The sequence below is a fragment of the Hyla sarda genome, chromosome 4, assembly GCF_029499605.1.
Source record: "Hyla sarda isolate aHylSar1 chromosome 4, aHylSar1.hap1, whole genome shotgun sequence".
In the NCBI taxonomy this organism is placed as follows: Eukaryota; Metazoa; Chordata; class Amphibia; order Anura; family Hylidae; genus Hyla; species Hyla sarda.
This window is the reverse complement of record NC_079192.1, coordinates 302,710,475-302,736,308: the sequence shown is the minus strand read 5'-3', so window position 1 is coordinate 302,736,308 and position 25,834 is coordinate 302,710,475.

Here is a 25,834-nt window from a genome sequence, read left to right as displayed (position 1 = left end):
CGGCATTTAACACCAGAGATGGACACTTTGAGTATCTGGTCATGCCCTTTGGTCTATGCAACGCCCCTGCCGTCTTCCAAGACTTTGTTAATGAAATTTTTCGTGATCTCCTATACTCCTGTGTTGTTGTATATCTGGACGATATCCTGATTTTTTCTGCCAATCTTGAAGAACACCGCCAGCATGTCCGTATGGTTCTTCAGAGACTTCGTGATAATCAACTCTATGCCAAAATAGAGAAATGTCTGTTTGAATGCCAATCTCTTCCTTTTCTAGGATACTTGGTCTCTGGCCAGGGACTACAAATGGACCCAGATAAACTCTCTGCCGTCTTAGATTGGCCACGCCCCTCCGGACTCCGTGCCATCCAACGTTTTTTGGGGTTCGCCAATTATTACAGGCAATTTATTCCACATTTTTCTACCATTGTGGCTCCTATTGTGGCTTTAACAAAAAAAAATGCCGATCCCAAGTCTTGGCCTCCTCAAGCGGAAGACGCCTTTAAACGACTCAAGTCTGCCTTTTCTTCGGCTCCCGTGCTCTCCAGACCTGACCCATCTAAACCCTTCCTATTGGAGGTTGATGCCTCCTCAGTGGGAGCTGGAGCTGTCCTTCTACAAAAAAACTCTTCCGGGCATGCTGTTACTTGTGGTTTTTTTTCCAGGACCTTCTCTCCGGCGGAGAGGAACTACTCCATCGGGGATCGAGAGCTTCTAGCCATTAAATTAGCACTTGAGGAATGGAGGCATCTGCTGGAGGGATCAAGATTTCCAGTTATTATTTACACCGATCACAAGAACCTCTCCTACCTCCAGTCTGCCCAACGGCTGAATCCTCGTCAGGCCAGGTGGTCTCTGTTCTTTGCCCGATTTAATTTTGAAATTCACTTTCGGCCTGCTGATAAGAACATTAGGGCCGATGCTCTCTCTCGTTCCTCAGATGCCTCTGAAATTGAACTCTCTCCTCAACACATCATTCCTCCTGACTGCCTGATTTCCACTTCTCCAGCCTCCATCAGGCAAACTCCTCCAGGAAAGACCTTTGTTTCTCCACGCCAACGCCTTGGGATCCTCAAATGGGGTCACTCCTCCCATCTCGCAGGTCATGCGGGCATTAAGAAATCTGTGCAACTCATCTCTCGCTTCTATTGGTGGCCGACTCTAGAGACTGATGTGGTGGACTTTGTGCGAGCCTGCACTATCTGTGCCCGGGATAAGACTCCTCGCCAGAAGCCCGCTGGTTTTCTTCATCCTCTACCTGTCCCCGAACAACCTTGGTCTCTGATTGGTATGGATTTTATTACTGACTTACCCCCATCCCATGGCAACACTGTTATTTGGGTGGTCGTTGATCGATTCTCCAAAATGGCACATTTCATCCCTCTTCCTGGTCTTCCTTCAGCGCCTCAGTTGGCTAAACAATTTTTTGTACACATTTTTCGTCTTCACGGGTTGCCTACACAGATCGTCTCGGATAGAGGCGTCCAATTTGTGTCTAAATTCTGGAGGGCTCTCTGTAAACAACTCAAGATTAAATTAAATTTTTCTTCTGCATACCATCCTCAATCCAATGGACAAGTAGAGAGAATTAACCAGATCTTGGGTGACTATTTACGACATTTTGTTTCCTCCCGCCAGGATGACTGGGCAGATCTTCTACCTTGGGCCGAATTCTCGTATAATTTCAGAATCTCTGAATCTTCCTCCAAATCTCCGTTTTTCGTGGTGTACGGCCGTCACCCTCTTCCCCCCCTCCCTACCCCCTTGCCCTCTGGTCTGCCCGCTGTGGATGAAATTTCTCGTGATCTTTCCACCATATGGAAAGAGACCCAAAATTCTCTCTTACAGGCTTCTTCTCGCATGAAAAGATTCGCAGATAAGAAAAGAAGAGCTCCTCCCATTTTTTCCCCTGGAGACAAGGTATGGCTCTCCGCTAAATATGTCCGTTTCCGTGTCCCGAGCTATAAGTTGGGACCACGCTATCTTGGTCCTTTTAAAGTTTTGTGTCAAATTAATCCTGTCTCTTACAAACTTCTTCTTCCTCCTTCTCTTCGTATCCCTAATGCCTTTCACGTCTCTCTTCTTAAACCTCTCATCCTCAACCGTTTTTCTCCTAAATCTGTTCCTCCCACTCCTGTTTCCGGCTCCTCGGACATCTTCTCTGTCAAAGAGATCTTAGCCTCAAAAAAGGTCAGAGGAAAAACTTTTTTTTTAGTGGATTGGGAGGGTTGTGGTCCAGAAGAGAGGTCCTGGGAACCTGAGGACAATATCCTGGACAAAAGTCTGATCCTCAGGTTCTCAGGCCCCAAGAAGAGGGGGAGACCCAAGGGGGGGGGTACTGTTACGCCGAGCGCTCCGGGTCCCCGCTCCTCCCCGGAGCGCTCGCTACACTTCCCTCACTGCAGCGCCCCGGTCGGTTCCACGGACCCGGGGCGCTGCGTTACCACCTCCGGCCGGGATGCGATTCGCGATGCGGGTAGCGCCCGCTCGCGATGCGCACCCCGGCTCCCGTACCTGACTCGCTCCCCGTCAGTTCTGTCCCGGCGCGCGCGGCCCCGCTCCCTAGGGCGCGCGCGCGCCGGGTCTTTGCGATTTAAAGGGCCACTGCACCGCTGATTGGTGCAGTGGTTCCAATTAGTGTTTACACCTGTGCACTTCCCTATATCACCTCACTTCCCCTTCACTCCCTCGCCGGATCTTGTTGCCCTAGTGCCAGTGAAAGCGTTCCTTGTGTGTTCCTTGCCTGTGATTCCAGACCTTCTGCCGTTGCCCCTGACTACGATCCTTGCTGCCTGCCCCGACCTTCTGCTACGTCCGACCTTGCTTCTGTCTACTCCCTTGTACCGCGCCTTTCTTCAGCAGCCAGAGAGGTTGAGCCGTTGCTAGGGGATACGACCTGGTCACTACCGCCGCAGCAAGACCATCCCGCTTTGCGGCGGGCTCTGGTGAAAACCAGTAGTGACTTAGAACCGATCCTCTAGCACGGTCCACGCCAATCCCTCTCTGGCACAGAGGATCCACCACCTGCCAGCCGGCATCGTGACATCTATTTACTTCTATCCTTTTTATTCCAGCGCCTGTTGCAGCTCTGTTCTGTTTACCTGTTCTGTGTGCTTCCAGTCCATAACATGGAGTCCTGTGGAGGAGCCTATGACCAATACATGTAACTCTGCCTCTCCAAAACATTGGATGAGGCAGAGTGATGTGTAATAGTCACATGGCTCCTCCATTGGACTCAATGTGATGGACAGGGAGCACTCTGTCCAGGAGAATGGGGGTGAGGTATGTCATTGCAGGACCACCCCCTCTAACATAAGTGCTGCAAGCCAAGAAGCTGTGGGCCGGGATAAAGCTTGTGGCGGGCCAGAGGTGGCCTGCAGGCTGTAGTTTGGAGACCCAAATTTAGGTAGAGTGCCTTGCAGAATTAGAGCTTCATATTTGCAATTAGGTTGCAGCTACTGTTCCCAGTACAACTCTTGGCCCATACATATATATATATATATATATATATATATACATATAAATAAAATATAAATCAAGTTGCGGTAGGAAAAATGGACATCTGCTGATAACTGATGGTGAAACTTGCTAGAAGGAAAGTCTTGTCTTCTAGGGTCTGGACACCGTCCAAGCGCTGGGTAGAAAGCCTGGCATTGGACGGGGAACAGATCAGAGCCCAACAGGAGTTCTATATATATCTATATAGAATATGTATATATATATATGTATATGTATATATGTATATTTTTTTATTTATTTTTTTAATCTTAATTTATTCTATTTCTATTTTTATTTTATTTCTATTTTTTTGTTTTATTTCCATAATTTTTTTTATTATTTAATTGCTATGCTAATTTTTCCCATGTCTATCCTCATCTACCATATTATATTCATTTATTTTCAATAATCTATATCATCACATCAAGATTAGTATCACTTATCCAGGTTTTGATATACATTTATCATACACTATTGTGATACACATATCCATAAGTATTTCTCTTTTACTGGCGACACTACCATTAGTCCCTATTGTGAAAATTAAGTTTTAGCTGGTATATTTTCTTTTAAACTTTATATTCTATTTTAATTTCATTATTTTTCTAATGTATTTTAGCTACCAATGGAAGGTACCATATGTACCTATGCATATGTTTTGTTTTGCTTTTTTTTTGTATTGTATTTTTGTCATGTCTGTCTTGGTCTCTTTTCACACACAGCTATTGGATTTGGTTGTGTTTGAACAGTTTTATGTTCCCCGGTCAGGGAATAGTTAAAGCATTTGTCTTTCTATCAAATAGCTCTTAGGGTGTGTCTAGATAAGATCAGCTCTGTCTAGCTTCTGGGCTGGTGATTGACTTCTTGCCTTCCTGACATCCTGTCTTGCTGCTAACATGCTTGACATGCTACTATAGAGCGTTTGGTGAAACACTCCTTGTTTGAGCTTTTAATCTACTATCTCTGTTATAGTATGCACCTTGCATGTATCTTTGATATGTTCTGGGCTTTTACCCATAGTTAGATAGCATGCTCATAGTAGATTTTAGATAAGTAATAGATTTGTAGGGGTATCTAATAACCCGTATGTGTGATCTCCCAAACTGAATATAGTAAAGAGGGGGGGGGAGGTGCATATAAAACTTAGCTTTTAATAATTATTATTAAGAAATATAATGCATGTGATGCAATACTGTTGTTTGTAGCACTCAGATGAAAAGTGCACAAACCAAATGAACGCCTGATATTATCTGCTAAAATATAACAGATGGGGAGTAAACTCCCACAATATTAGGATAATGTACACAACAGTACATAGATGCCCGTACACAGCTATCTATGTTCAGAAAAACCACAATGCCCTACGCGTTTCGACACACTGTAACATGTGACCTCCTCAGGGGCTAAACAAGTGGTACATATCTCACAATAGTAAACAATAAAAGTATATGAGCCACCAAGCATTGGGGCTCAAAAGATGGAGTTCTTCCTTAACCCAATAGACCGGGTCCACCTGCAAATAAACACATAAAGAAAAATACCGTTCAGTATGCCATGTCCTGGCTGTACGGTGCCTGTAACAAATATATGCATGCACTCACGGTTCTATCAGAAGCATAGTACGACACCTGTGAAAAAAGGAAAGAAATTGCTGTTTGTTCTGGCTATCTCCTAAGTCACGGTGTACATGCCTGTAAACAGAAGGAACAACACTCACGGTTGCGGCGTCCTAATTACGAATAGAAGGCTCCAGGGACATGCGTTACCCGCAGTGGCGGGGAGCCGAACTGTTAGCCGGCTGCTCACACATGTCTCCTGAGCGGACGGCGTCTGACGCCTTATCCGCTTCCGGGGCTGTGGGTGGAGACTCCGCCCAGACGCCATCTCCATGCCAACGCCGAAGCAGGAGGGCGTCAACCCAGCCTCGCTAATCTCGCGAGGAGGTAAGCGGAGAAATATTAACCCTAATCGCCCCGTGGATAAGGACGGACACTGTGAGTCAAAAGGTAATCTGACCCACAAAGTACAGCTTTATTGACTAAATCCGGATCGCACCCTAGGGACTGAGCTAATGGGGCAGTGGTGTGACTCGGTATAACAAAATATTAAATAAATATAACCCATTGGCATCTAGAGCAGGACTTGGTCCCCTATTGCCCCAGACCCAATGGGACCAAAGAAAGGAGAGTAGAGCTGGCACAGACCAGGGAACAAACGTCGGGAAGGTATATTAGTTAAATAATGGGGACTACACATGAACAGCCCCTAATGAATGTATAATTTTAACTAAAACAATATGATCCAAAGCTATTTGCTAACAGGATCACATTATTTATAATATATTACAACGGTTACCGCCGGGGAGGATGGGGCGCAAACCTAATGGGAGGGGGGGGAAATAAAGCAGGGGCCTAGTGAGCCTATGTTGTCCCTATTAGGCCCTATCACTGGTCCCTAAGCCTAGGCGGGGTGGCCCCCCTAATAAGGGCGGTCCCGCACTGGAACCTAGTCTATTAATCCCTTCTACTCCCTATTTAGGGGTTGTGCTAACTCATGGGCTGACTACAGCCCCCCCTGACTACCTAGCCTACACCCCAAAGGTATCCCCAGGGGTATACATCCATTATAAAAAACTGGTAAAAATGAGCTGCTCACTAAGCCCCTTTGGAGCCACTGTATCTAATATGTATATCCAGCGTGTCTCACACTGTAGAAGCATTTGATCAAGGTTGCCCCCTCTTGGAGACGGGTGCATTTTTTCGAGACCAAAGAACTGGATATGTGATGGGTCCCCCCCATGGACTTCATTCATGTGCTTGGCAATCGCAGTGTCTCTTTTATTGCGAATGTCTCCTATATGCTCCAGTACCCTACGACGCAGTTCTCTGATTGTCTTTCCTACATAGAGTAGGTAGCAGGAGCATATGGCCACATAAACGACAGCCCTGGTGCTACAGTTAATCATCCCCTTGATCTTAAAGGTTCTTCCTGTAGTTTTAATGGTAATGCTTTCCGTTTTTCTCATATGGGGGCAAGCTTTGCAGTGGCCACATTTGTGGGACCCATTGATAGCATTAGTTCCCAGCCAAGTCTTGGGAGGTATAGGAGGTGCAAGATGGCTTTGTGTAATTGTATCCCCTATACTTCTCCCCTTCCTATAAGTGATTTGGGGATACTCTCCCACAATAGGTGCAATATCCTTATCCATCAAAAGGATGCTCCAGTGTCTCTGGAGAATATCACGGACTGGCTGGGACATATTGTCATAGGTACCGATGATCCTACAAGTCTGTGATTTTGCAGTGTGAACCCTAGGTACCAATAATTCCTGCCTCGGGGTGGATATAGCATGCTGGAAGGCTGGAATAAGTACCTGGTCAGGGTACCCTCGTTCCCTAAACCTTTCCCTTAGATCCCTCGCCTGTGCCAAAAACTCCCGCTCCTCCGAACAGTTCCTCCTGAGGCGGAGATATTGCCCTTTAGGGATCCCCTTTTTAAGGGGGCCCGGGTGGCAACTCTCCTACCTCAGGAGGCTGTTCGTTGCAGTGGCTTTACGGAACACATTAGTAGTCAAACCACCTGAATCATCCTTTCGGATAGTAACATCCAGAAAGTCTAAATGTGAGGGGCTCAAGGTGTAGGTAAATTTGAGACCTACCTCATTATTATTGATGGAGTCCATGAATTGTTTAAAATCTTGTTCTGTACCTGTCCATAGGACAAACACGTCATCTATATATCGTGTCCAGAGAGGAACATGCTCCAGGTACTTAGTAGATGGAAATAGTAGATTTTAATCAGTGTTTGTATAGTCGGTTTTAGGATTTGTATCTCCTTTCTGCTATGTATCTGTTCACACTGTGTTTTCTCTTGTATCCCTTTTCTGTGTTTCTATAACAAGATATTCCTGTTACCAGTCCATGGGGACTCTGGGAGATTGAATTTTAATGTCAAGACATTCCTGTGTCTACTGGAGGTTCTGAGGGATTGCGATTATTCTTGTTTAGCCATAGATCCCGTTTATCTTTGTGTGGGGGACTCAGAGGGTATTATTATTCCTGTGTCTACCAGAGGTTTTCAAGGTGATTATGCTATATTTCTGTTTGTTCCTGGAGTCTGTTTAGACTCATACCTTTTCCTGTCTTGGGTTCTGTGTGAATAGTGTTCTATAATTATACCCTGTTGCATCTGTTTCTGAGTTATAACTAGATGTCCCTGTTACCGGTCCATGGGGACTCTGGGTAATTGAGAATTAATACTAGATATCTCCATGCTCCATCCCGGACTATGGGAGATTGTGTTTTGGTGTCAAGATTTTCCTGTGTCTACTGTAGGTTTTCTGGGGGATTGTATATTCCTGTTTGTTTGTTTTTTTTTGAGTCTATGTGGATTCATCCCTTTCCTTGTCTGGTGTTTTGAACTCTATATGTTTTTTATTTCTTGATTTCAGATCTTTGGAGTTTTTGTACATGCACTGACCATAGAGTACATGATCACTAAGCTAGTGTTTTCCTCTGTGCTTTACCATTGGTCTATAGTGTCCTCTATGCTGCTCACTGATCTGTGTCCTCTGAACTTAATCTGTTTTGTGTTTGTTATCTGAGTCCAGTTATTATAGAGTTCTATGTTCCTGTTTGTGGCTTGTGACCGACTGTTTATTAGTATGTGTTTTTAAGGCCACTGCACTTTTGCTCAGGGAGGGACCGGTGCCCAGTTGTCGATCCACCGTTCAGGGTGGATGGGCAAGTAGGCAGGGAGAGTGGTTATTAGGGAAAGCTTAGGGCTCACTCTCCCTGTCCCTTGCTCGGTCCCTGACAATTTTATATCTTTATTTTACTTCCAATGCTCAACCCCTGATCCTGAAATAGGATCCAGGACAAGTGTTCCACTGACAAATGGTTACCAATCAAAATGGCACACTATAAAAGTCTGCCATACCCCATTCAGTCACATACAGCCATTGATAAAGGGGGACTCCCCAAAAATGCATCTGGCTGGCGATGCCCACGCAATCTACTAACTACCATTGTCACCCTACTGCTTCTACAAATTCTTATGATCAGTTCCTTGCAAGCACTGCAGTCCCCACAACCTAGGACCACCGAATGGTGTGTTTACGCACCTAACTGCTGCACAATGATAGCTCTCTGACCAGGTTTGCCAATGCTACTTGTGCTACTCAACTACCACAATCCTGAGCCGAACGCCAGTCCATGCCACAGAGCAGCCAAGGGAGCCTGCACCTGCACACTGTACAACACAAACAGCGCTTCTCACCGTTATCTTCTTACAGCTACGATCTTCACTTTTCCCATATACAGCTACGATCTCTACTTCGGGACCACAGGTAAAAGACAATTTTAGGCCGGGAGCAGCCCATACCAACCTGTGGGGCATAACAATTACAGATGAGTAGTTTGTCATAACGATTTTCTTTCCAACTGGATTTATTGCTATCTCAAATTGCTTGTGACGTAGTACTAACAGACTGCCGTAAACTGTTCCAAATCAGCACTCGGCACTATACTATACAAGATACAATTTTTCCTTCAAAGATGCCCTTATATTGTAACTACAAGGTGGGCCATTTATATGGATACACCTTAATAAAATGGGAATGGTTGGCGATATTAACTTCCTGTTTGTGGCACATTAGTATATGTGAGGGGGGAAACTTTTCAAGATGGGTGGTGACCATGGTGGCCATTTTGAAGTCGGACATTTTGAATCCAACTTTAGTTTTTTCAATGGGAAGAGGGTCATGTGTCACATCAAACTTATTGGGAATTTCACAAGAAAAACAATGATGTGCTTGGTTTTAACGTAACTTAGTTATTTACAAGTTTCTGACCACTTATAAAATGTGTTCAATGTGCTGCCCATTGTGTTGGATTGTCAATGCAACCCTCTTCTCCCACTCTTCACACACTGATAGCAACACCGCAGGAGAAATGCTAGCACAGGCTTCCAGTATCCGTAGTTTCAGGTTCTGCACGTTTCGTATCTTCAAAGCATAGACAATTGCCTTCAGATGACCCCAAAGATAAAAGTCTAAAGAGGTCAGATCGGGAAACCTTGGGGGCCATTCAACTGGTGGACCAGTGGCCTTGAGGTTTCCACTTGAGGTTTCCATTGATGAAGAATTGCCCCACTATCTTTGTACCCCATATGCCACACCATACCATCAATTTTTGTGTTCCAACAGTCTTGGAGGGATCTATCCAATGTTGGTTAGTGTCAGACCAATAGCGGTGGTTTTGTTTGTTAACTTCACCATTCACATAAAAGTTTGCCTCATCACTGAACAAAATCTTCTGCGTAAACTGAAGGTCCTGTTCCAATTTTTGTTTTGCCCATTCTGCAAATTCAGTGCGCGGATCTGGGTCATCCTCGTTGAGATGTTGCAGTAGCTGGAGTTTGTAAGGGTGCCATTTGTGAGTAGCTAATATCCGCAAAAGGGATGTTCCACTAATGCCACTCTCCGGTGACATGCGGTGAGTACTACGCTGTGGGCTCTTGCTGAAAGAAGCTAGGACAACCACTCATGTTTCTTCATTAGTGACAGATTTCATGCGTCCACATATTGGCAAATCCAACACTGAACCATTTTCACGAAACCTAGCAAGCAGTTTGCTAACTGTAGCATGGGAGATGGGTGGTCTCGTAGGGTGTCTTGCATTGAAATCTGCTGCAATGACCCGGTTACTGCGTTCACCAGACATCAACACAATTTCTATCCGCTCCTCACGTGTTAACCTTGGCGACACGTCAATGGCTGTAAACAAAGAGAAACTTGTAAATAACTCATGAAAGAATAAAGTTACGTTAAAACCAAGCACACCAGTGTTTTTGTTGTGAAATTCCCAATAAGTTTGATGTGTCACATGACCCTATTCCTATTGAAAAAACAAAAGTTGGATTCAAAATGGCCGACTTCAAAATGGCCGCCATGGTCACCACCCATCTTGAAAAGTTTCCCCCCTTACATATCCTAATGTGCCACGAAGAGGAAGTAAATATCACCAACCATTCCCATTTTATTAAGGTGTATCCATATAAATGGCCCACCTTGTATACCGGTTTTAACAACATATATAGATCCTATGTTACGATCCTAGAACCAGAAATACCATTTGGATTTAAGTTCAGTAAGGCTGCAGATTGCATTTACTAAACAGCATATTTATTTAATTTTAGTATATGTTTTATTTTGATATTAACCATCTGAATCTGTAGCAAGGGTCTTGTTCAGATTCTAGTCCTATATGCTTATTTTATAAATTTGTTAAATTATTTCTAATAAAATATATGTTTATTCACAGAGAACCAGCAACATCCTCATTTTTTCTTCAAAACATTTTTTGAAAAAAAAGATATTTTTTTAGAGAATTTTTTAAAAGGTGTTTTTGAAAAAAAAATTTACATTTTTTTTAAAACATTTTTTAAACCCTGTATTAAGAACAATTTACCGTATATACTCGAGTATAAGCCGAGTTTTTCAGCACGATTTTTCGTGCTGAAAACACCCCCCTCGGCTTATACTCGAGTGAACTCCCCCACCCGCAGTGGTCTTCAACCTGCGGACCTCCAGAGGTTTCAAAACTACAACTCCCAGCAAGCCCGGGCAGCCATCGGCTGTCCGGGCTTGCTGGGAGTTGTAGTTTTGAAACCTCCGGAGGTCCGCAGGTTGAAGACCACTGCGGCCTTCAACATCATCCAGCCCCCTCTCACCCCCTTTAGTTCTGAGTACTCACCTCCGCTCGGCGCTGGTCCGGTCCTGCAGGACTGTCCGGTGAGGAGGTGGTCCGGTGGGATAGTGTTCCGGGCTGCTATCTTCACCGGGGAGGCCTCTTCTAAGTGCTTCGGGCCCGGCCTCAGAATAGTCACGTTGCCGTGACAACGACGCAGAGGTGCGTTCATTGCCAACGTAATTCTGCGTCATTGTCAAGGCAACGCCTCTATTCCGGGCCGGAAGCGCGGAGAAGAGGCGCCCCCGGTGAAGATAGCAGCCCGGACCACCTCCTCACCGGACCACCTCCTCACCGGACAGCCCTGCAGGACCGGACCAGCGCCGAGCGGAGGTGAGTACTCAGAACTAAAGGGGGTGAGAGGGGGCTGGATGATGTTGAAGGCCGCAGTGGTCTTCAACCTGCGGACCTCCGGAGGTTTCAAAACTACAACTCCCAGCAAGCCCGGACAGCCGATGGCTGCCCGGGCTTGCTGGGAGTTGTAGTTTTGAAACCTCTGGAGGTCCGCAGGTTGAAGACCACTGAGGGCGAATGATGAGAAGAGGATGATGAAGGGGGGGGGGGGTGTGGGGATGATGAAGGGGGGTGGGGATGATGAAGGGGGGGTGTGGGATGATTACAAGGGGATGATGAAGGGGGGATGTGTGGGATGATAAGGGGATGATGAAGGGGGGATGTGTGGGATGATAAGGGGATGATGAAGGGGGGATGTGCGGGATGATAAGGGGATGATGAAGGGGGGATGTGTGGGATGATGACAAGGGGATGATGAAGGGGGGATGTGTGGGATGATAAGGGGATGATGAAGGGGGGATGTGTGGGATGATGACAAGGGGATGATGATGATGAGGATGTTAATGACGGGTCTGGATGATGACAGGGGGGGATGAGGTATTTCCCACCCTAGGCTTATACTCGAGTCAATAACTTTTCCTGGGATTTTGGGTTGAAATTAGGGGTCTCGGCTTATACTCGGGTCGGCTTATACTCGAGTATATACGGTAATACCTGTCCACATCTAGAAGGCTGATTCCACTTATTTTTGAGCACTGAAATACACAATACATGTAAACTGAGGTCCATCTATGACCACTTTTAGGTCTTGTCTACCAGTTTCCAAGGTAAGAAGTGGAAACAAAATTCTTTGTCTCTCAAACATCAATTACTTTGTGCAAAACTAAACAGACCTAGTTGTTACATTTAGTTATCTCCTGGCAGATCTGTCTCTTGTTTTCTTTATTCATTATGCTAGAGAGAGGAAAAGAGAAAGTGCAGATGTTATTGGAGAGAACCTGGAGAGTGTGAGGTCAGCAGTGAGCAGCGGTCAGTATCCCATCAATGGACGCTGTCGGGCTAGGCTGGGGTGGTTCAAGGAGGACATGTCCTAGCTAGTGATGAGCGGCATAGGCCATATTCGAATTCGCAATATTTCGCGAATATATGGATGAATATTCATTATATATTCGCAAAATTCGCATATTCGTTATATTTGATTTTTTGCGCATAAGCGAAAATATATGCGCAAATGCGAAAATATATGTGCATATTCGCAAATATTGAGCCCTCCCTTCTTTAACGGTATAGGGAACTAATGGGCTAGTGCAGTGGTCTCCAACCTGCGGACCTCCAGATGTTGCAAAACTACAACTCCCAGCATGCCCGGACAGCCGTTGGCTGTCCGTGCATGCTGGGGTTGTAGTTTTGCAACATCTGGAGGTCCGTGGGTTGGAGACCACTGCACTAGCCCATTAGTTCCCTATCCCATTAAAGAAGGGAGGGCTCAATATTCGCGAATATGTGCATATGCGAAGAGCAGAGAGGGATGCAGTGATCACTGTGATGTGTAAAACATGAAAAGCAGAAGACTTGAAAAAAGCTGCACTCACCCACTGAGAAGTATTTGCCAAACGATGCTTTATTCCAAGTGTCCATACAGCAAACGGCAAGTCAATAGCTGGAGGTGCGGGGAGCGAGAGCCAAAACTCTCAGGTGCGGAGGGCATACCACTAGACATCACTGTGATGTGTACTGTGAACAAAAAAAAAAAAATAATAATATTTGTCATTGCGAATATATAGTGCTATATTCGCAATATTCGCAAATTCGCGAAATATGCGATACCCGCGATTAAAATTCGAATTTTGAATATTCGTGAGTAACACTAGTCCTAGCTTTGAGAATACAGGAAATAAATCGTGTACATTCATTTAATGCATGTCAGTTCTGATGCTGAAGGGGACACAACATGTAGCCTTACCTTATCTCTATTTGCTGAGCAGCTCTGTTGTCAGCCATTTCAGATTGAAAAGAAGATAGCTGTAGTATATATTGTATTTTAATGAAATGACAGACAGGAACTGTAATTCTAATAGGTTTTCTATCATTCAAAATAAATAATCCCTATATTTATATTTAGTGCCAAAATATTCCACCGCACTACTCAAAGCTTGTTATCAACTATACACATGTATCATACACATGACATAACATACTATACACACCAGTAGATCTTTCTACAAGCAGCCATTTTATAACCTGCAAACTTAGATGTATTAAGAGGTATTCGCATCAAGATATTTCTGACATTATATGCCATAAATACCTGCTATATGTGGTTTCCACTCATGGGACCCGCACCCGTATCATAAGAAATGTCTTCCAACCCCAGTCTTGCCTGGAAGGGTGAACACTGAGGCCATATTCAGACAGAAAAAGAATGGATCGATTGATTAATATTTTCCATATTACCCACAGAAGAGAGATCTGTGCAATTACTTCTGCATTCTTTTACTGCCTTGATAATGGGACCAGTACCCACCTCTTGAGGCTGAACAGAGGTCAGCAGATGTCACCTATCTATCAATGTCACCTGTATCTATCATACACATGGCATATCCTGTAGGGATGACAACATTTGTAAGAACAATGTGTAGAAGATTTCCAGCTCACCACCCCTCGACAGTGCACGGATCCGAGCCCGGCAGGGCACCTTGAATATGGAACAAAAGAGTGATGATCCAGCACTTGAAATAACGAAACAGCTTTATTGAAGATCACTGGACACGAGTAAAAACGACCATGGTCGTTTTTACTCGTGTCCAGTGATCTTCAATAAAGCTGTTTCGTTATTTCAAGTGCTGGATCATCACTCTTTTGTTCCATGTTCAGGGATGACAAAATGCCTTATATGGGAATTCCGCTTTTAAACAACAAGAAACATTTTTAGAAAAATGTGCATATGGATTTGAATGTTGGAACCACCAATATTTACTGGTCAACTCAATTGTCACCCAGCGAACAACTACTTATCTTGCCTGTAGTCTACTTCCCCTAATCTTGAAGACTGTAAGCCCTTGCCGCAAGCAGGGTCCTCTCTCTCTCTCTCTGTAGCAGTCTGTCATGTTGATTCACTTTGTCCCTTGATTTATGTTTGTTGTATTTGTTTTTGTACTATATTATTTAAGCTTCTTTTCATATGTACATTGGTCTGGAACGAATGGCATGCTAAAATAATAATAGTTATACCTACTTTTCTATATTTGCACCATAATAACTTAAAAAAAAAAAGCTTAGGTTACTTTTATGAAAGTTGAATAGCTATAAGGCCTTGTCTGATCTGGTGTTTGCTAAGAAGCCTCAGCTAATAATTTATTAAATAGTACAGGAAAATTTACCCTTTCTTCCCTTTCTGTTAAACCCACTAACTTTTAGTTGCTAGAGTATCGTATAGATGATGTTTTCTAGCATTCGAGAGCCATCCATTTTGTCGAAACACCTCAACTACACACGTGCAACATTACACTATGTCTATACAGTCGTGAGGGGTATCAAAGATAAACAGTGTATATTCCGTCTTGTTGCTATGGAAGTTTCAGATAAGGTCTAGAGAGCAGTCCTGTTAGGAGGAGGTGTGAGAAGGGCTCCCTTGAGTGCTCTCAGGTTAACTTGGTATAAAGTTGTTACTAATTGACAGCATTGTTCCAGTCTCTATCTTTTTAGCATTGTTGTGTGTTTTTCCTAATGATTATTGTGCTGCCTGCATCCGGTACAGTGTATATTTATTTAGTACAAGAGGACATAATGCTCCTGGACTGTTCAATATTACTTTTAGTAATCATTTACTAGATGTGAGTTAGACATAATAAAGTAATAAAATACACATATATCCTATTTTTTAATTCAACAGAGGTCTAATTTTTGCCCCATAAATAGCACCTGTCTTCCATCAGCTGTGTCAGCAATTACATCTCATGCTGTAAATAAGTTTAAGCTGCATCAAAAGACAAATCCCTGAAGATGTTTTAGTTTTTTGTTTTTTTTAATGGGAAACCACTTTTCTATTAGTGTTTTTTTTTTCTCCCGGGGCTTTTTTGCATCCAAAAATGCTACAGTCAAATCATTTGTTAAAGTCTATGGAAAATAGATTTCAATGTAAACTAAATGACTGAATGCAGCTTCAAATCCTGCACATCAAATCTGCACAGAATACTGTACGTGTGAATAGACCCTAAAAGTACAACAAAGTGCATGGCGTTTTCTGGTGCTTTGGAGCAGAAAATTTCAGCAAAATGGATACAGACCAAAAACAAATAAAAAAAAATCTATGGTTTTATAAAGTAGGATTCACAAAAATATGAACCATTATATTGCTTGCAGATTTAATTGCTGATACAGATTAGACTAAAGTTGGCTGAATCCACTGCCTTCAAGTAGGTTTGGCCAGATGTCTAGGTGTATGGTGGCCTCCAAACTTTCTCCCAACAGGTGATGTTGATGAAGAAAAGGTCGGAAATGTCAGATTGATTTTCACCAGCAGACATTATTGTTCTGGAAGGGATAAGCTGGCACCAGAGCTGTCTTGGCTGTGGCTTACCCTCTCCATAGTGAACACACCAATATTCCCATTTATATGTATGTGAAGGTCAGGGGAGATAATGTTCAGCTGACAGTTATTGAAAATGTATGGCCCTCTTAAGATATTGATAAATATGTCACACAGCTTTGACCTATAAATCACTGGTCATTTTGGAGCCAAATTACAAAGTAAAAAAAAAAAAAAAAGGAAAAATAGCCAGCACAACTCGGGTGCATGCTACTGTAGCAAATACAAAGTATACAGAAAAGAAGGTTGTAGCACCACTCTTGGTCAAAAAATCAAGGCTCTTAGTGCACTTTTTGATCAAAACGTGTCCCCCATCCACCACGCGGAGGTGGTCTCATTTCGGATGGGACCCTAACACGTTCATTTTACTCACCTCTGCTGGGCATATAGCCTCTGACTGGGTGACATGCAGGATCCACTATTAATTTAAAAAACCTCCCGTGAACAGGAAGGGGTCAAGAGGGTGATGTCATGTGATGTGTCATCACATGATATACCCAGAGTTCCATGGGCACAGGTAACCACAGGCAACCCGCTACCAATGGGCTTTGGTCCAGCCCCCCTGATATATAAGGGGCTGTAGTCTACACATTCTCTCTCTTATCTCTTGGATCTAATAGCAAGCACAAGTCCTGTACAAGTCAAGTCCAGCATATCTAGGCCAAAGCCTATAAACCTGCAGACACATCAAATCTGTGAGTACAAGACAAGTCCCTACAAAGCGATAACAGTAGCACAGTGGCCTGCATCAGAATTATAATAACTACAAGTCCAAGCAAACCTGAGAGGTTCCCTGTGTCCCGGTCACCCCTGTGGAAGTTGGCTATTTGTAAAGACTTTTTTATGCCTTCTCCAAGTAAAAGTTCAAGTGCCATCAAATCCCTGCCGTTTTGGGTTGATTGTCGGCGGTGCCATACACCATACAATCACATCCTGGTGTCACGAACATTAGGGGTTAACAATATCTTGCCCCAGGGGTTAATACCATCCGACCCCACCACTCACTGCAACACCCTGTGGTCAATATATATATATATATATATATATACACATAAAAATAGAGGGAGAGAGATCAGATAATCAGAACAGATATAGCAGTTGTCAGCATAATGAAGTGGTAGCTTTACTTGTAGCCCCAATGGGGACAGGGGCCAATTTGAGTGATGACAAGCTATGTACAGTGCTGCAAAATATGCGGGCACTATAAAAAGAAAGGAATTATTATTATGTTCCAGTCTTATGTTCTGTGGTTAGGTGATTCCATGCACAGTACCCTGCATCCTCAGCAGAGCTCATTCTGACTGTAGTATCCTAATGATTTATGTCCCAGACCTCCCCAGTCCATTCAAAAGATCAAAGGTGGAGTAAAGAAAACAGGGTCACATAAATCACCCCCCTCTGGTTTTGTCACTGACTATCTACCAGCACTGCCCTTTCAGGATGAGGTCTTCCTAACACTGTGATATCATAGTCCAGAGCTGATAGGAAATGTTTGCATGTTCAACAGTCTTATCTGCTATCAGTGTGTCTGACATATCAGCACTTGAGCAAGAGGACAAAGAAAGTATGCATGGCTGGGAACATATTATACATCATACCACACAGGGAGACCTGGCCATGTAGCTTTTTTTCCAATTTAAATATCACATTGGCAGTACCAAGAAGCCTTGTTTGACCAGTGTCTACAACATATACTTCCCCTTCTCTCTGTCTTCCATCCTAAGAAGCCTTGTTTGACCAGCGTCTACAACATATACTTCCCCTTCTCTCTGTCTTCCATTCTAAGAAGCCTTGTTTGACCAGCGTCTACAACATATACTTCCCCTTCTCTCTGTCTTCCATCCTACATGTCCTCTCCGCTCTGCTAATGATCTAAAGCTAACATCTTCTATAATCCGAGCCTCTCACTAGGGTCTCCAAGACGTTGCTCTTGCTGTACCATTTCTCTACAGTACAATACCACAAACCCTCATATTTATATCCAACATCCATAATTAAAATGTGCCCTAAAGACACATGTCTTCAAGCAGGCCTATAACATTCTCTAATGTTCTTCCCTACTATCACTTTGCCCCCTTTTGAGACCTCTGAGTCTTGGAGACATCTAAAGTGCCAGACAATGCTTTATGCACTTTAGACATTTAGGCCGAATTAACGCTACATAATTCACAGCCAGAAGATTTCTGGTAGCAGATGCTGAGTGCAGCCAGCACAGACTGGACTGCTTGGACATTGCTGTCCCAAAAAATGGCAAAATGACTGTGGCGCGGATTCTGCAGGTTCAATGTTCTAGTAGAAAAGTAATACCCGGCACTCACCACAGTTCCATGCATGTAGTAGAAATGTATTGCATATTCTTATAGAACAGCACATCACACAGGACGCGTTTTGGACCTTTTTCTTTTGGCCTTCCTCTGCTGTCTAACCAGCCGCACGCAGGTAGCGTAACATGATATCAAAGTGCATAAGTAAGTTGCGCTCTCCCGGCAGGGAGAGTTGGCATCAGTGTTGTAGTACTTTCAGTTCCACATCCGCCGATGTGGAGAAGCCCATAGGATTTGAGCGCTGCATAAGGAGAGTGGGCTAACAGTCAGAGGATAGCACTGTAGGCACTCGCACTGTAGGCACTCAGTGCGGGACCACCAGAGCCTGTCAGAGCGCAATGTATGGAAGAAACAAAGTCTGAGCTGACAGCATGTGTGTAGCGCAGCAGGCTTGCATCAACCCCTTAAGGACGCAGCCCATTTGGGCCTTAAGGAAGCAAACAATTTAATTTTTACGTTTTCATTTTTTCCTCCTCGTCTTCAAAAAATCATAACTCTTTTATATTTTCATCCACAGACTAGTATGAGGGCTTTTTTTTGCGCGACCAGTTGTCCATTGTAATGCCATCACTCACTTTTACCATTAAATGTATGACGCAACCAAAAAAATACTATTTGTGTGGTGAAATTAAAAAGAAAACCGCAATTTTGCTAATTTTGGAAGGTTTTTGTTTTCACGCCGTACAATTTACGGTAAAAATGATGTGTTCTTTATTCTTTGGGTCAATACGATTAAAATGATACCCATGATAATATACTTTTCTATTTTTCTGTTTCTGTTGCGCAAGTTCCACAAAATTTACTGCACATTGAATTGAATGGGGATTCCGCTGTCCCATTCACACGGCAGAATTTTCCAGATTCTGTAAAAACATTGAATGTAAATTTAGCAGAATTCTGTCTAGAATCCCATTAAAATTAATGGGACTTTGAAGTTTGGCAGAATTCTGTGTTATGAGCACACAGCACTAAAATCACGAAAAACCGCAAAAACTCAGCAGCAAGCTTATCAGAATGGAGTTTTTGTGTTAGGGCATGTTCACACTGAGGAATTGGGGTGGAAATCACGCTGAAGATTTCCATCCCAAAATAGTTTTTTTTTCCCCACTCAGAATTAGCAGCAATTTCACGCGGAAATGCAGGTTTCATGCGGATCAATACTCCTCTTTCAAATACTCCTCTTTTTTTTTTTCATGCGGAAATTCCGCGCGAATTCCACGTGGAAATGCTTCTGACTGAAAAAAAAAAAAAACATTAATCTCTATGGGAGAATAACGCTGATTCCGCCTGAAAGAAAGAACATGTTCTTTCTTCAAGCGGAACATACTTCCTCGTCAGAATTCTGCTTGAGGAAATTCCTCAGTGTGAACTGAGGGGCAGAAATTCTGTACAACTCTATGGGAGTTTTCACTGCTGAATGATTTGGAGAGGAAAAAGCAAGCAGAATTACTCGTGGAAATTCCTCTCCAATTCCTCAGTGTGAACATACCCTTATAGCAGAATGTCCTCTGTGTAAACACAGCCTAAGGGCTCGTTCACAAGAGCGGATTCACAGTATATTTTACACTACAGATCCGCCGATGATGGACCCCTAAAGGATGCCTCCTCAGAGCAGCAATCCACCGCTAAGAGCAGACACACTGCTATGATGAGCGAGTTGCCGCGTGCATGCGCGGTGTACTCGCACACATCGTGGCTGCTCCTCCTGCTTCCTGAGCTAGGCTGAGAGTAGCCGCGATGTGTGCGAGTATACTGTACATGCGCGCAGCGACTTGCACATCGCACTGTGTCTGCTCGTGCGGCGGATTGCCGAGCAGGCACATCTGAGGCACACAGTAGGGGTCCATCGTCGGCAGATCCGCTACGTAAAATACGCTGTGGATCTGCCCGTGTGAACGAGCCCTAAGAGAGTCAAAGGCTAGGTTCAGACTAAGGAATCCCTAGGGACAGCTAGTGGCAACTGATGAGTGGCAAAAAATTCAGAGCAGATTCCGCTGAAAGACTTAGCAAGTGGAATTTCAGTGGTGTGCACAGTGCAGTAGAATCCCATTGACAGCACAGAAATTTCCGAGTGTAATTTCTAAGCATAATTGTCGCTTGGAAATTCCGTAATCTGAACCTAGCCTTAGTATTTCACTGTGTATTTTTCTGAAAAAAGTGTGCATAGACTCTTAGGCCATGATTATACGGCAGAATGTTTGTAGAATATCCACATTCCGCCATGTGAATACGACCTTAAAAGGAGTATTCTGGTTTAAGCAAACAAATTTTCTTATGTAAATAATGAAAAGATACATCATTTAAATTTTTACATAAACTCCTCATGGTTCTCAAGCTCTTGCCTTGCTGTTATTCCTAGAAACCTTCATGGGTAACTTCCAGTGTATAGAAATCTGCTCTGGTCATGTGATGGATGTGTAGGACTTGTTAGGTATCGATATTTGTATCAAAGCTATATACAGTAACAAGCTGTATTCATCCCATGACAGGCGTATATTTACACTTGAAAATCGTGAGAAACTGATGCAAAAGTTTGTTTTGTTACACGCTATAATTTTTTGTTATCCAAAAGGTAACACTTATTTGGTAAATCTGGATAGAAAGAATTCCCTTTAAAAAAAAAGCAGTTAAAAAAACCAAAACAAATAAAAAAAAAACCTTTCTGCTCCCAGCACATGTTTGTATTGACAGGAGGAAGTTTTGGATGAAGTGAAGGAAAAGGACACATCTGCCAGTGAAAGTTTCAGTTCACCTGATTGAAGTAAATGAAGCATGATATTATCTCCCAGACAATCCACCAGGTGCAGCTGTCTTCAAGGGATTGTCTGTGTGAGAATGGGGGAGGTGGTGGAAGTCCCCTCTGTGAGCATTGATTCCAGTCAGGGCACTGGTGCGGGGAGAGGTGTCTTTTCTCATAAATACTGCTGCTCTTGTTATTGCAGATTTGATATAACCAGGAGAAATCAACAGATGATCTGAGGATGTGATCACCCGGGACAGAGACAGATGGGGGGGCTGGGGACAAAGACCATTCGTCTACATGGCTCCTTTGTTTAAGACGAGGAGTACATTGTAGTGTCACTTTTTTTTATTTCTACTTGAAAAGTCAAAAATCTTAAATCTTTTATAAAATTTCATAGTGCAGCTTCTGGCCCCAGTCCATGCAGATGATGGTAATCTAACCTTGGTGTCTTGTCATACAAAACAACATAAACGGTACCGGGACACCACACTTCCCTATAATAATAAAATAAAAACTAATGAAATGAAAGAAGTAAATCTATTACAGATCATAAATATGGCCGTGCACACAATGATAAATGCATAGATTCCTTTTAAAATGATTTGCTGCTGATTCTTAAAGGGTACTCCACTGCTCAGCAATTGGAACAAATTGTTCCGAACGCTGGACCGGCGCCGGGAGGTCCTTACGTCATAGCCCTGCCCCCTCATGATGGCCCCCTCAATGCAAGTCTATGGGAGGGGGCGTGACAGCTGTAATTAATTTTGCTAAACTTTTTATTCAGAATTTATTTTAATAATGTGTTGAATAAAGTGTGTGTTTTTATTTTTTTTAGGTAGTACTACTACTCCCAGCATGGAACACACTGTTCCATGATGGGAGTAGTAGTACCTGTACTAATTGACAGATCGCCCCAGGTGTCATTTCTGACACCCGCTGTGATCCTCCTGTATAATGTATAGATGCATCCGGCCGCTCTTCTATGGTCCCCTGCACTGCCGTATATATACACCTATTCATATTTCCCGCAGAGAGTTGTGATTGGCCAGATGGTTCCATGTCAGTGCAGGAGACCATAGAAGAGCGGCCTCCCGCATCTATACATTATACAGGAGGATCACAGCGGGTGTCAGGAGTGACATCTGCTGTGATCTTTCCTTAACTGCAGGCACTACTGCTCCCAACATGGAGCGTACTCTGCTCCATGCTGGGAGCTGCAGGTACTACAGCTCCCAGCAGGGAGCAGAGTGTGCTCTATGTTGGGAGCAGTAGTACTTGCAGTTAAGGAAAGATCACAGCAGATGTCACTCCTGACACCCGCTGCGATCGTCCTTCATCCTTCATCCCTGAGATGTGGAACGGCTTTATCCTGCGCTCGCATCTCTGCACTATACTCGGGCCGGCCAGTGATGTGAATAGAATTCGCATCACTTATTTATATTTCCCGCTGAGAGTTGTGATTGGCTTCCACCATCCAGCCAATCCCCACTAAAAATATGAATCAGTGATGTGAATTCTATTCACAACACTGGCCGGCCTGGAGTATAGTGCAGAGATGCGAGCGCTGTTTAAAGCGTCTCTGCATCTCTGTAATAGATAGGACGATCGCATCGGGTGTCAGAAGTGACACCCGAGGTGATCTGTCTATTAGTACAGGAACTACTACTCCCATCATGGAACAGTCTGTTCCATGCTGGGAGTAATAGCACTACCTAAAAAATGTAAAAAATAAAAAAAAAAAGTGAAAAACATACACTTTATTAAACATGTTAATAAAAGACATTACTAATAAAAATTTTAACAAAATTAATTATATATGATATATGATTTTTGCATTTAAATGGCCCCTTTCTACATTTTTATTGTCATTTTTAGTTCCCTGTTTGCCCATATAAATTGATCCCTGTTTAAAAATGTATTTTAATTCCGTGATAAAAAATATAAATGTTCTTAAATAAATAAAAAATCCATCCCTACTGCATCCTTTTTTTTTTTTTTGGTACCTAAGATATTTTGAAAAACTTCAAAGGGGCCAAAAATGCAATTTTCACTCAAAGGCCAAAAAGGACAGAAAAAATGCAAGCAAAAAACGCCAAACACATGAAAATGCTGTGGCATTTTTTCTGGCTTTTTTTTCCTGTGTTTTTTTGGGCCAGAAAAAAACCAAGTCGAAACTTAGGCTTAATGTTTTACTTCATTTGCCATTTCTCTGCCCAAGCCTCCAATTTACCTTGATCCATTTGGAACAATTACAAATGTGTTGCATGCTTGAGATTCCTAGGCGCAGCATCACATACTCTGTATACGGCAGGCAACCTTTATGGCATCCCGTACTGTCTCATATATACAGTACTTGTTCTAGCCTTGCACTGTGTCTTTCCTAGTTACATGGCTTACACACAGACAACACTGCCACACTACTTTTAACCTCCCGACTCCAATCATGATTCTCATTTTCCAGCCTGTCATGCCCACATGTATTTATTCACATCTCAGGTTTCTCCATGCTGGTTCACTGCTATGATGTGATGTAATGCGCAAAAAAGGATGGAAATTTGAGGTGGACAAACACAAAGATGGAATATTATCTATTTTAGACATTTTGCACAGTGTTTAAAGACCTCCTGTAGAACAGTGGTATAGTTCATGAATGTCTTGACTGACATTATTCATATAATGCAATTTACACTAGAATAAGTCACACAAGAAAGCCATGTTCTGTTCATTTATTATAGAGTATTAGCTGTTGCTATGTAAGGAGCCATAAACAAAAGGGAATCTATAGCACTAGTGTGTGAAATAAGTGTAAAGCTCTAGCCTTACATATTTTAAAGTGGAACTCCACACCTTGACAGATTATCCCCTATCCAAAGGATAGGGATAAGATATCTGATCGCTGTGGTCCCGCCACTAGGACCCCGCGATCTCTGTGCAGCCCTCGGTATTCATTTAAAACGCTGGGTGCGAGCAGTGGGGGTCGTGAAGTCATGGCCACGCCCCTCGTGACGTCACGCCACATCCCCTCAATGCAAGTCTATGGTAGGGGGCGTGGCGGCCTCCTATAAACTTGCACTGAGGGGGCATGGCGTGACATCACGAGGGAGCGTGGCTGTGACATCCCGACCCCCGCCGCTTGCTCCAAGCATTTGGAACAAAATATTCCGAACGCTGGGACAGCGGAGAACCCCTTTAACCTGATGGGGACCACAGGCGTATGGATACGCCTTGCGTCCTGGTACTTAAGGACCAAGGGCGTACCTGTACGCCTGTGGGAATTTCGATCCCCACCGCTAGCCGGACGGGGATCGGACCGGGATGTCTGCTGAAATCATTCAGCAGGCATCCCGTGCAAATGCCTGGGGGGGTCCTGAGACTCCCCTATATCGGCGACCGGCGAATCGCAGGGCCTGAAAGTTCATCTCCCCTGCTCTGCCCGACCCTGGATGTCAGAGCAGAGCAGGGGAAAGATGGCGGCGATGGTACGACAGGGACTGGCGTCAGTGACCTCCGATCACGGCCCGCGGACACCGGCGGCTGACAGGATGCGGCAGGCAAGTGGTAGCGGCAGTTTCAGATGCAGCTGTGAAGATCACCGTAAAGTGATCTTCACTGCTGTATCTTGGAGTTTCAAAAATACAACTCCCAGCATGCCCAGACAGCCTTTGGCTATCTGGGCATGCTGGGTGTTGTAGTTTTGCAACATCTGGAGGGCCGCAGTTTGGAGACCACTGTCCTCCCCGATCAAAACTACAACTCTCAGCATGCCCAGACTGTCCAGGCATGCTGGGAGTGGTAGTTTTGTAACATCTGGCCCTTCAGATGTTGCAGAACTACAACTCCCAGCATGCCTGAACAGTCTCAGCATGCTGGTAGTTGTAGTTTTGCAACATCTGGAAGGGCACAGTTTGGAGACCACTATACAGTGATGTCCAAACTGTAGTGCTCCAGATGTCAATTCAAAGCATGCTGAGACTGTCCAGGCATGCTGGGAGTTGTAGTTCGGCAACATCTGGCCCTTCAGATGTTGCCAAACTACAACTCTCAGCATGCCTGGGCAGTCTAGGCATGTTTGGAGTTGAAGTCTTGCAACATCTGGACTACACACTGCACTACAATCTGGAGACAGATTTTTGAAACAGTGGTAATTTTCCATTTGCACAGCCCACTGTTACAAAGATCTGTCAAATGCCAGTGGGGTGTAAATTCTCACTGCACCCCTTGTTACGTTGCTTGAGGGGTGTAGTTTCCCAGATAGTGTGCCATGTGGGGTGTTTTTCGCTGTTCTGGCACCATGGGGGCTTCCTAAATGTGACATGCCCCCCAAAAACCATTTCAGCAAAATTCACCTTCCAAAAGCCCAATGTCGCTCCTTCCCTTCTGAGCCCTCTACTGCACCCGCAGAGCCCTTTACATCCACATATGAGGTATTTCCTTACTCTAGAGAAATGGGACTTAAGATTTTGGGGGACATTTTCACCTATTACCCCTTGTGAAAATGAAAAATTTGGAGTAACATTAGCATTTTTGTGAAAAAAAAATTAATTTTCACGTCAAGGACGTGATTGAAAATTCGTCAGCCCACTGTTACAAAGATCTGTCAAACGCCAGTGGGGTGTAAATGCTCACTGCATTCCTTGTTA